The sequence below is a fragment of the Schistocerca americana genome, chromosome 3, assembly GCF_021461395.2.
Source record: "Schistocerca americana isolate TAMUIC-IGC-003095 chromosome 3, iqSchAmer2.1, whole genome shotgun sequence".
In the NCBI taxonomy this organism is placed as follows: domain Eukaryota; kingdom Metazoa; phylum Arthropoda; class Insecta; order Orthoptera; family Acrididae; genus Schistocerca; species Schistocerca americana.
Genome location: NC_060121.1, coordinates 524,823,150 through 524,835,836, shown reverse-complemented (window position 1 = coordinate 524,835,836; position 12,687 = coordinate 524,823,150).

The following is a 12,687-nucleotide window of genomic DNA, read 5'->3' as shown; positions in this document are numbered from 1 at the left end:
ACAGGATGCTTACGTATGTGTCACCTGTCAGAGTCATGTCTAGACATATCAGGTGTCCCATATCATTCCAACTGCACATGCCCCACACCATTACAGAGCCTCCATGAGCTTGAACAGTCCCCTGCTGCCGTGCAGGGTCCATGGATTCATGAGGTTGTCTCCATACCCATACACGTCCAACCGCTTGATACAATTTGAAACGTGATGTGTCCAACCAGGCAACACATTTCCAGTCATCGACAGTCCAATGTCAGTGTTGATGAGCCCAGGTGAGGTGTAAAGCTTTGTGTTGTGCAGTCATCAAGGGAACACGTGTGGGCCTCTGGCTCCAAAAGCTCATATGGGTGATGTGTCATTGAATGGTTTGCATGCTGACACTTGTTGATGGCCCAGCACTGAAATGTGCAGCAATTCCCAGAAGGACTGCACTTCTGTCACAATGAACAGTTTTCCTCAGTTGTCAATGGTCCCATTCTTGCAGGATCTTTTTCCGAACACAGCTGGAGATTTGATGTTTTACTGGGTTCCTGATATTCACGGTACACTTGTGAAATGGTTGTATGGGAAAATCCCCACTTCATTCCTACCTCAGAGATGCTGTGTCCCATCAGTCATGTGCTGACTATAACACCTTGTTCGACTCACTTAAATCTTGATAAGCTGTCATTGTAGCACTAGTAAGCAATCTAACAACTACACCAAACACTTCTTGTCTTACATAGGCATTGCTGACCACAGGACCTTATTCTGCCTGTTTACATATCTCTGTATTTGAATACACATGACTATACCAATTTCTTTTACACTTCGGTGTATAATGGTTATGTGTCATAAAAAACTGAGCAATGCTTCTGCAAGACAGTTGTTGGGACTGGTATACAAACTACTAAGTTGTGTGACACCAGATGGGCCCAAAGCTCAATAAGTTCCATAAACCAGGTGTTCAGTTGCAGTGACTGTGCCGGCTATTATGCAGACCGGATTGGCTGCTTTTTTGATATCGTTTTAGGAAGCATAACTATTCTCAAAACAAAACAGCTTTTGGTTTACACATTAGCACTGGAAGACATACGGTGCAGGATGTTGATCAATGGCTAGAAATATTACATTGTGCTCCAAACGGAAGAAAACTTGATTTGCTCAAAGAATTGGAAATTTATTCCAGTATGTACAACGCTGCTGATAAGGTTTTGAATGAGCAAATGGAGTTCAGCCAGAACTATTTTTTTAGTGTTTTTGGTGAAATGTTGTAAAGAATTTAGTCATTACTAATCTACAACTGCACATCTTCTGGCCTGGACTGTGAGTATGTTGCTGCCAACAGCCATCTAGTGACACTTTCCTGTAAGGGTGATAGCAAAACGAATCCTGTTTTATGCAAGGTGGTGCCTATCATCATCAGCTGTCATCTAATTTTGAAAGATATTTTTACCTTTCATTGTTAAATTTTATGAAAAATAACATTGTAATACCTGCCATTTATAGCCTTATGACTGTTTGGGTATTTTGCTTTATACACACAACAAAAAAATTTTTGCATCACCTTGGTTCCGAGAGTTCTGGAACCTGTACAGAAAATTGGAATAGAGATCATCATAAACATCATTTTGGCCCTTTTATTGCTCAACCAGATGTTGCTTGTTGTACTACCATAAAGCGCGACCTTCAGCGGTGGTGGTCCACATTGCTGTACACACTGGTACCTCTAAAACCCAGTAGCACATCCTCTAGCATTGATGCAATCCTGTATTCATTGTGGCATACTATCCACAAGTTCATCAAGACACTTTTGGTCTATATTGTCCCACTACTCAATGGCAGTTCGGTGTAGATCCCTCAGAGTGGTTGGTGGGGCATGCCATTCATAAATAGCCCTTTTATACTATCCCAGGCATTTTCGATAGGGTTCATGTCTGGAGATCATGCTGGCCACTCTAGTCGAGTGATGTCGTTATCCTGAAGTAAGTCAGTCACAAGATGTGCACGATGGGGACGCAAATTGTCATCCATGAAGATGAATGCCGCGCCAATTTGCTGCCGATATGGTTGCACTATCGGTTGGAGGATGGCATTCATGTATCATACAGCTGTTATGGCATCTTCCATGACCACCAGCAGCATACATTGGCCCCACATAATGCCACCCCAAAACAGCAGGGAACCTCCACCTTGCTGCACTCCCTGGACAGTGTATGTAGGTATCCAGCCTGACCGAGTTGCCTCTAAACACATCTCCAACGATTGTCTGGTTGAAGGCATATGCGACACTCATCGGTGATGCCAATCCTGAGCGGTCCATTCGGTGTGTTGTTGGGCCCATCTGTACTGTGCTGCATGGTGTCATGGTTACTAAGATGGACCTCATCATAGTTGTTGGGAATGAAGTTGCGCATCATGCAGCCTATTGCGCACGCTTTGAGTTGTAACACGACATCCTGTGGCTGCAGGAAAAGCATTACTCAACATGGTGGCGTTGCTGTCAGTGTTCCTCCAAGCCATAATCCATAGGTAATGGTCATACACTACAGTAGTAGCCCTTGGGCGGCCTGAGTGAGGCATGTCTTCGAAAGTTGCAGTCTCTCTGGGTCTCCTCCATGTCCGAACAACAACGCTTTGGTTCACTCCGAGACTGATGTTGGCACTTTGTGAATTATACTCTGTCATGTTATTTAAGTAAATGAGGTAGATAAAAATGATTATTTGTACCAAAACAGTCTAGCTTATTTGGCAATTGCCACAATATTAGAAAGACATATTTCATTTCATTTCATCTAGCAGACAGTGACAAAACAGATGTAATCAAATCAAGAAACCACACGCGTTTTGGGTACTATTTGTATTAACAGCTTTTTCAGTATTAGACAATGACATTTTGATTTTTCATGTAGCAAAACATTTAATGAACTCTGATGAGGAAACAGATTATTTTGCAGAAAGGAAAGCACACCATGTAAAGCTGTACGAAGATTAGGGAGACGAAAATGCCGGGACCCAAGGATTGAAGAAATATGTACTGTCTTGCTTGTCTCTTGTCTTTACTGCTTTTATGTTTCCTATATTTGATTTTGTGTCACACAAAAGAGAAAGTTATTAGCTTTAAACACTCAAGTGCGTGTGGGGGGAGGGGGTCGCCACTGAGAAATATCATAGATGTGGGCTCAGAGCTGTTACTGTACATATTTTCTTTGGGCGTGTGGGCTTGGAAGCTACTGTATTTTTGTTTGAACCAAAATTTATGGAACTGTCAGAGTTATTACCTGTTTCTTCTAACCTTTACGCAATTTCTAATGAAATGTGTACATCATTCAAATGAATTTCCAAGAAGTTAACAAATAAAAAACACATGTGTAGGTCTTCAGAAGTAGGTGGTTTTGATTGCATTCCATGTTCTTCATATTTTACCTTTGCAAGGTTTAAAACATTATTGGATTCCACATTGCTGGGAAACAATGGAACTTGCATGGAGGTAGATGCTATTAGCAAGTATATACAAAGAAACACACAGAAAACTATTTCATTTTCATCTTCGTTATCAACACTTAGTGATATCACAAAGGGAACTGCTAGTTGTTATGGATAATAAACGGGTTGTGAATTCTAGTGAACAGTAACAGTGAACAACTGTAGAGACAAACTATCAATGAAAACTAAAATTCGCTTTACGTAACAGTGAACAACTGTAGAGACAAACTATCAATGAAAACTAAAATTTGCTTTACAAATTACAGTTGCATCATGCCGTGTTACATGTTTACCAATGGGTTAGCAACCAAGGATATGTGCCTGCTGTGTTGTGCATGTGCAGCTCCAACTATGGTAGTGGTGAACAATTTTCCAGCCACCTGGTGAGCTATGAATTTAGTGACAGCTAAAATTTTGATACTGTGTTTCTTTTTCTGTATTCTTCCTCTATGAAAAATTTCAAGGCTGGTTCCAACATTTCGGATTGAACCATTTCCTTGAGAGAAGTGTCAAATTTTTACACAACCATAGATCTTAGTATTTGACAAAAATTTCAACTTGATATTTCCACTCGTTCCTGAGAAAAAGGGGTATTAACATATGTACAGACAGACAGATAGATAGACAACAAAGTGATCCTGTAAGGTTCGTGTTTTGTACTGATTGAGATACAGGCCTCTTAAAAATGAAAAAGAATTATGTATCTATAATTTACAATGTTGTGCTGTAGCACTGACGTACGTTTGTATTTGAGAGCTAAGTATATATGCATCTATATCTGTGACAACAATAAATTGTGTTGCACTGACAAAGGTTTTCTCCTACCCAATGCTGGTAGTTCCTATAAAAAATGAAATAGTTTTTAACATAATATGAAAATTCAGTTGAAGTATTTCTGTACAGTAACAGCTTTCAGCCCTAGATCTATGATATTTCTGAAACCAGGACAAAAACTTGATAGTGCCCCCTTCCTCCCCTCCCCCCCCCCCCCCTCCCCTGCCCCCCACCCCTCCTGAGGAAATGTTATTCGGTCTTAAGAGTGCCAAAGTGCAGTGGCACACCTCTTCGCACAGCATTCTTGCATCACGTGTCACTATATTTTGCTCTGTGGAATTCAAATGTGTGTATTTTGTCATGGAAGCCATCAACCTACATTCAGGTCAGTGGAAATTAAAATGTCATGTGGTGCTCTCTTGCTCCCAGACAGCTAGTTTGACATCCTACCCTCCCCCCCCCCCCCCCCCCCCCCCTTAAAAAAATTAATCCTGGGAGGGGTTATTTCTGACTGGGAGAATAAGAACTCTTCAGAAAGTTTGCACTCTTTATTGCCTATTAGCTAATATCTTTCTCTTTTGTGTGACATAAAATCAAATATAGGAAACATAAAAGCGGTAATGACAAGAGACAAGCAAGAGCTTAAACAAGGTACCAATATTGTAAAGGAATCTGAAATGGTTGCAGAAATCTTCAACAGGCACTTTTTGTCAGCAGCAGAGAAGACAGGCTGTAAAGGTTCTGTGGATGAGTCATTGGCTCTTCTACAGAAAGCTGTCAGTAATAGACCCCCAGAGGTATCCTTATCTCATGTTACAGTAAAGAGATTGAAAGAATTATTACCTCATTAAAAATAAAAAGTCTGTAGGTGTGGACAGTATTTCCTGTAAAATATTGAAATGTTGCTATCAATATACAAGTCCAGTCTTATGCAACATATTCAATGCTTTGCTTCAAGAAGGAATTGTCCCTGACAGGCTAAAACTAGCTGTAGTGAAACCACTTTTCAGAAAAGGTGAGAAAGACATGTTATAAATCATTGCCCAATCTCTCTTTAACAATCTTTTCAAAAATTCTTGAAAAACTGATGCACAGGTTGACTGTCAATCATCTTGGCTTCCACAACATCCTAAACAAAAGTCAGTTTGGTTTTCATGCCGGTCTTTGTACAGAACAAGCAATATTCTCTTTCACCAATCAAGTTCTGGAAGCCATGAACAAAAAGATGTCTCCAGTAGGTATTTTCTGTGACCTCTCTAAAGTCTTTGATTGTGTAAACCATCTTAATTCTTTTGAAAAAAACAGAATATTATGGTTTGGGTGGTACAGTTGGTTCGTGACTCCAGTCATCCCTAAAGGACCGAAAGCAGACTGTAATGCTGAATGGCACATCTGGAGAACCTGCCTCATCTGAGTGAAGCACAGTAAGTTGTGGTGTGCCACAAGGCTCTGTTTTGGGTCCACTGCTGTTTCTCATCTTCATTAATGATCTCCCGCTTTGTTCTGAAACAAAGAGTAAATTTACAGATGACACTACGATTCTGATTGATGATTTTACAGACAACAGTCTTGAACAAACTACAAACGAAGTTTTCAATGATATAGTAAAAAAGCCCTTTGTATGAGATACCATACTCCCAAAGAAATCTGGAAGAAATTAACATAAAGTGTAGAGATCAAGCAATACAAAAAGTTGAGGTTACAAAATTCCTGGGTGCTTATATAGACAGCAAATGTAATTGGTTGACAAACACTCTTCATCTTTACAAAACACTTAGCTCAGCAATATTCGTACTGCGGGTAATTGCTTCAGTGGCTGATGCAGATACCATTAAGGCTTCTTACTTCAGCTATTTTCATTTATTAATGTCATATGCTATTATATTCTGGGGGAACCAACCTCTTGCAAAGAAAATTTTCACTGCACAAAAAAGAAGCCATCAGAATGATGAGTGGTGCCCATCACATACACTCTTGTAGATAACCTGTCTATCTACAAAGATAACAGCCAATTTCATGACTATAATACAAGGACCAAAAACTGTCTGCACATGGAATTGAAAAGTCTCGCTATGGTTCAAAAAGGAGCTTACTACTCCAGTATTAAGCTGTTTAATGCTCTCCCACCACACATCAAATGCCTTAACAATAGATTGACAGCATTCAAACAAACTCTCAAGGAGTACCTGATAGAGAAATCTTTTTATAAAATTGATGAATATGTGAAAGAAAATGTATATAATCACTAAACTTGCAAGTGTTGTATAAATAGTGTAATTAATTTTGTTTTAAATAGGCATATGAAAATTGTTTATTGGTATTTCTGTATTTCCCTTGCAATAGTGAACTTATCTTGATTCCTGTATATATTACTCGTCCTTAACATGTGAAACCAAGACTTTCTGTTAGTTGAATGTGCTGTTGTTTAGTTGGTATCTTATTTACATTGTATCTTTTTGTTGCATTTATGTAAGATATATTTCAGGTGTATACAATCAGACACATGCCATATCATATATATATTACTTATCCTTAATATGTGAAAAACAATTTTCTCTTTATTGATTGTGCTGTTGTCTATTGATTTTATTTACATTTTATCTTTATTGTATGTATTTATACAAGTTATGCTTGAACTATGTACAATTTGACACGTTCCATATACTTGTGATTCACTCGCTTCCAGGATCTACAGAACATGAAATAAATAAATAAATAAAGATGGTACATATTTCTTCAATCCTCGGGTCTCGGCTTTTCCTTCTCTCTAATGTTGTTACAGCTTTACATGGTCTGCTTTCCTTTCTGTGAAAGAATCTATTTCCTCATCAAAATTCATTAAATGTTTTGCTACATTAAAACTCAAAATGTCATGGTCTAATACTGAAAAAGCTGTCAATACAAATATTACACAAAATGGGTGTGGTTTCTTGATTTGATTACGTCTGTTTTGTCACTGTCTGCTAGATGGAAGAAAGTATGTCTTTCTAATATTGTACAATTGCCAAATAAGCTAGACTGTTTTGGCACAAATGATCATTTTTATCTACCTCATTTATTTAAATAACGTGACAGAGTATAATTCACAAAGTACCAACATCAAATACCTCTTAGGTTTAGTACAAGCAAAAAGTTTTACATTAGGAAATAATGTCACATCTCATTCATATACATCACTTTCTCAAGCATGAGACTGAAAAGTAGTAGTAGTGGTGGTGGTGGTGGTAGTAGTAGTAGTAGTAGTAGTATGAAATTTTTATGTAAATTTGGAATTGTCATATTTTTCTGTATAATTTGTGTGATCTCTCCATTTCATCTCCGTCTAACAAACAATCTTGTCAGCACTAATTCTGTAACTATTCCTGCTGCTATCAAAACTTATCCAGTGATTAACTTCACTAACCTGCCAGAATCACCAGTTTAGTTATCCCACATTTATTACATGTTTGTACAATGCATTTTCTGTGCTATTTTGAGACTAGAATTAAGCAGCTGCTAACCAGGAACTGTACAACTGGCCCTTAACAATGTAGTGATCTGGAAAAAAATTTCTGTCACAATTTCATTTTCTTGGATACACCAAGAGGATAAAGTGTAATCTTTCTTAGCTGTTACTCCTTTTAGTCATTTATTTCCATTCTGGTAGACTGTACCTACAGATTTCACTGGTAATTATAACAATGATTGTCATTTGCGCACCCAATTAACCACATAAACAAACAGCAATTGGTGCTCATGCATTTGGCTTTATTCAGCTCAGCTTGTACAGCCCTGTCCCATTTTTATTTCTAGATGCGACAGGGATTCCCCTGGCAGACACCATGTACACTATGCACACAGTTTCAAAAACCAACTTATGATTTGTTCAGAAATCAACTCAGAATATCTTAAAAAATGCCCAAAAACCAATAGGAATAAATTTGAAAATCATGTAACCAATCTACAGACCAACATGCACTGGATGCTAGGTGCTTTGTGAAAATGGTTTCTTTTTATTTTATTTTATTTTATTTTTTTTTTTTTTCTTCAAGAAAATGAGTTTGGTGACTCTTCAAATTGTCGCCTGGGGTGGAAACCCTGTTTTGCCCCCCGCCTCCTAGATCTATGCCTGACAGCTATCAGTGACAAATGAAAGGAAAGAGAAAGCACTTGAAAGTTAAGCAGTGTGCAAGGCCAGTTTCATTTCATAAAATCTTAATATAATTATATGAATGGAAGAAAAATTTACACACATTATGAAATATGTACCAAAATGAAACTCACAAAATTGTGAAAGAAAAACAACTCAGAAATGATAGTCAGTTTGCCATCAGTGATGGAGATCTATGAGACTGTGTTCTCTGGTTACACAGACTCAGAAAAATATACAGAAAAGGGAGTCGCAAAATTATGAAGTTTATGTAAAGTAAATGTGTAGATATGTCATTAAAAGGTAATACTGTAGAGAAATCCGTAGTTGGTGTGAAGTTGAAGCTTCTTGTTATCCCTTAAAATGCTGCATATAAAGACAATCAGTCAGGTTTTGTGTGAGATCCAAATGCATACTGCAGAAGACTGAGTTACTTGTGCAGTTGACGAATGCTATGACACATCCATATACAACAATGACAGTGGCAAGTATCAGTGGATTAATGTTTTTGCAACTTTATACATGTCTTTATGACCCTCAAGGCAAATTAGGACCAAAAATTTAAAAAAAAAGGAATGTTTGGTTGCAAAAATCTAGTAATTTTGTAGCAAAATCTAGAAAAAATGGAGAGAATAATTTTCAATATTGCAGCCAACACATCTTCTTACCATTTACAAAAATTAATCAATTGCTGTTGTTGGATTCTTGGCTGGGACATGACACCTTTATCTTTAGGAGGATGACTAAAAGACCGTTAATATAATTTGGATTCCATTCAGAACTAAAAGTGTGATTCAGTCTCTTGGTAAAGAAATGTTTCCACAATGTAAGGATTTTTAGAAAATTATCAGATACATATAATTTCCAATAGTATTTTTACACATCAGTCATTTGTACATTGTCAGTTTGCATCACTATGTTTAATGAATTTAATGAAGCATGCCTGGTACGCAGTACTATATATGAAGAATGGCTGTGACCATTTCTTACTTCATCCCAGTTCTGTCTAAATAAAACTCATAATTGCAGTGAAGTGACTGAATGCATTAATTTTTATTTTATGAGGCGTGCCAGATATAAGGAAAATGTTTGTTTTCATCATCCAATAGACATTTTACATTTTTGTGATGACTGTAGGAAACAAACAAGCAACTGTTACATTGTTAGTAAAATGTGCATTATCGAAAAATGATCACAAGGACTGTGCTACAGCAAATGTTATAAAATATTTCTGGTCAAAAATTAAAGTTCTGATTCGTGGAAGTCTTCTGTCTTCTGTCTTCTGTCTTCTGTCTTCTGTCTTGGTTTTCTAGTCACTTGTGTAACAATTGGACCTGCAACAGTTTAGATGTGGATATAAAATGCAAATTATTCAAAAAATTTATGATTTGATCGTTTTTGGTATGGTTTAAGTGCTCAAAATTCATGAGCAAGCACTTCGGACTTAGCGATGTGTGGCGCTTCATCCTCATGTCATGGCTTCATCTGCTTACTTGCTGACTTGTGTGCTAGGTAAGAAGGGCTGTACAAGCCACTGTTATAAGCAGTTCTTTGTATGGCAAAAATGAGTAACTTCAACATTTTTTTTTAAGTACTTGCAGTGCACCTTAGCAGCTAAAATTCTGGCAGTGCATTTATTTTAGTATATTCTTCCTGTGAGAAAAATTTCAGGGTAGGTTTTGATATATCAGATTGGGCCATTCCCTCGTGAGTTGATGCAGTCAAAAGATATGGCCATCTGTGTCACATATTTTGATACTTGCAAACTTACTCATCAAAACCTATACTGAAAATGATTAAGTTTGTACAGTCCTACTTTCACTTCTCTGTTTTTTCTTTTTTTTTTTACTGCAATGAATGTTTACTATTCCCAATAGTTAATGGTCTTAACATGAAACAGACATTTATTAAATACATTCTCATATGTTATTGTATCACACAAATAAAATCATTTAGATTCACATAAACTCTTTAACATACATTACATTACTGTTGTGGCTTCTCACAAGTATTTGCTTATAGGAAAGTACAACAGTGTGAAAGCTTCCAGTACCTTTTCACAGTACAATAGTGGCACCTGGATTCCAACCAGACTGAAGTAGTGTTGGTGGCACAGTGCTACTTATAGTTAAATTATCTCCTGGCACCGTTTATGGTCTTTGATGCTCATACATTTGTCAGTGGGCATATGTGAAGCATACTGCTCTGATATGCTTTGAAGCAAATGCACTAGAATCCACCAAGTTCAAGCCAATATTTTTCTGTTGATACGTAGATGACACTTGGTGGTGTGGTCACATGGAACAGAAGAACTTGAAGAGCCTCTGGAACATGTAAGCTCTATCTGTACTAATATAAAATTCATTTTGGAACTTGAAAAAAAGAGCCAGCTGCCATTTCTTGATGTGTTAAGATGAAAATGGAATGATCCCTGGATAAAAGTGTGTCCAGAAAACCCACACATTGTGACCTGTGTCTCCACATCTCAAGTCACATCATCTGCACCAAGAAATTCCATGCTAAAAGCACTGTTCCAGGTATCCCACACACTGACAGACAAGGTAGCCTCCCCCATGAGTTATAACATCTACAAATAATGATCCAAAGGAATGGACATTCTGATGGACAAACTGAATGGACTTTGCAGTCATAGTCAACAACAAATGAGGAAGACAGTGATACTGATAAAGAAAGAGACAAGAGAAGACTCATTTATGTCCCTTTTTTGGCCCAATCTTCAAAAAGTTTGATAGATTTCAAAGGAAACATGGCACCCTTTGTAATTTGTTCTCATCAACAAAGACAAAAAGTCTTATTTGTAATGTTAAAGACAATCTAGGCCTCTGAAAGCTGGGTGTCAACAGCAGTCGATATGAATGTAGCACAACTTATGTGGGGCAAATTCTTAGCACATTCAAGAAGGAGTGCAAGAAACATCAGCAATATACCCAATGAAAACAATCAAGTAAATCATCTGTTGCCAAGCACAGCAATTAATATAATCATGCAGTGAAATATAGGACCAGTATCATAATTAAAATGCCATATTTCTGTAATAGCATAATTAAGGAGTTGATCAAACTAAAGATGTTGAAAAACCTAATAAAACCAGGATGGAGGTTTAATGATAGCAAGGATGTAATCCAATACTCAATTTATAAACATCTCTCTGGTTCTATTATCCACGTGAGCTGCAAAATATTGAGAGTATGTGTGTTTTGTGGAGTAACAGGCAGGGGGGGGGGGGGGGGGGGAGGTGCCAAAACAAAAATGAGAATGAGCAAAACCAATAATCTGCAACCTGAGTTTCTCCCAGCATACAAAATTTTCAAATAACTTAATGGAATGGAACTGGTTGACATCATTAAAAACCGCTGATATTTCAATAGATGACTACAAGGTCATTTTCAAGGCAAAGCTGCAGCATTAAGAACTGTGCAAGGGAACCTCAGTTTGCGGAGCATTTTATTTATCGTATGGCAATACAGACACATAAGAAACAAACAGAGAAATCAATAATATAACAAACGTTAATAATTGCAAACCAACATTACTAATATAACAAAGTTTACAGATTATAAACAAACATCAAGGCTATTAATATAATCTATTGACTCTGGAGTTGCGAGCAGGAAGTCGTCGGAGCTCCCATTATAGGCTCTTCTGGAACACTCTTCAACAATGTGGCTGATGGTCTGACTTTCTCTGCAGTCACACTGAGGGGATGGTATGTTACCCCATTTATACAGGGAGTAAGCACATCTGCCATGACGAGTTCTACTCCTATTTAGAGTGGACCACGTTTTGCGTGGTAGGTCAAAACCAGGTGGCTTTTGTGTGACGCAAGGCATGTTATGATTTTGCCATGCATTCCATTTTTCAGACCATGCGTTTGTGATACTGAAACCTTCTTGTACACAGTTCCTTGCTGTTCTTGTTGGCGGGGTCCTAGATCGAAGCCTATTAGTGTTTGCAGCCTCAGTGTCTTGGTGGATTGGCAGGCCTTGATTTCCCATGATGTTTTTGTATTCACACGTACAAGGGCGTCAGTACGTCGCAGGTGTGGCAGCGGGATGTGGCTTAATATTGGGAGCCATTGCGACGGAGTGGGTTTAATTACTCCAGAAATCATCCTTAGAGTGTTATGCAACTGGACATCCACCTTTTTTACATGTGGGCTGTTTAGCCAAATCGGAGCACAGTATTCGGCAGCCGAGAATACAATTGCTAAAGCAGAGGTGGGGAGAGTGGAGGCCGTTGCTCCCCAGGTAGTACCACAGAGCTTTTGAATAATGTTGTTTCTTGTCTTTAATTTTTCGGCA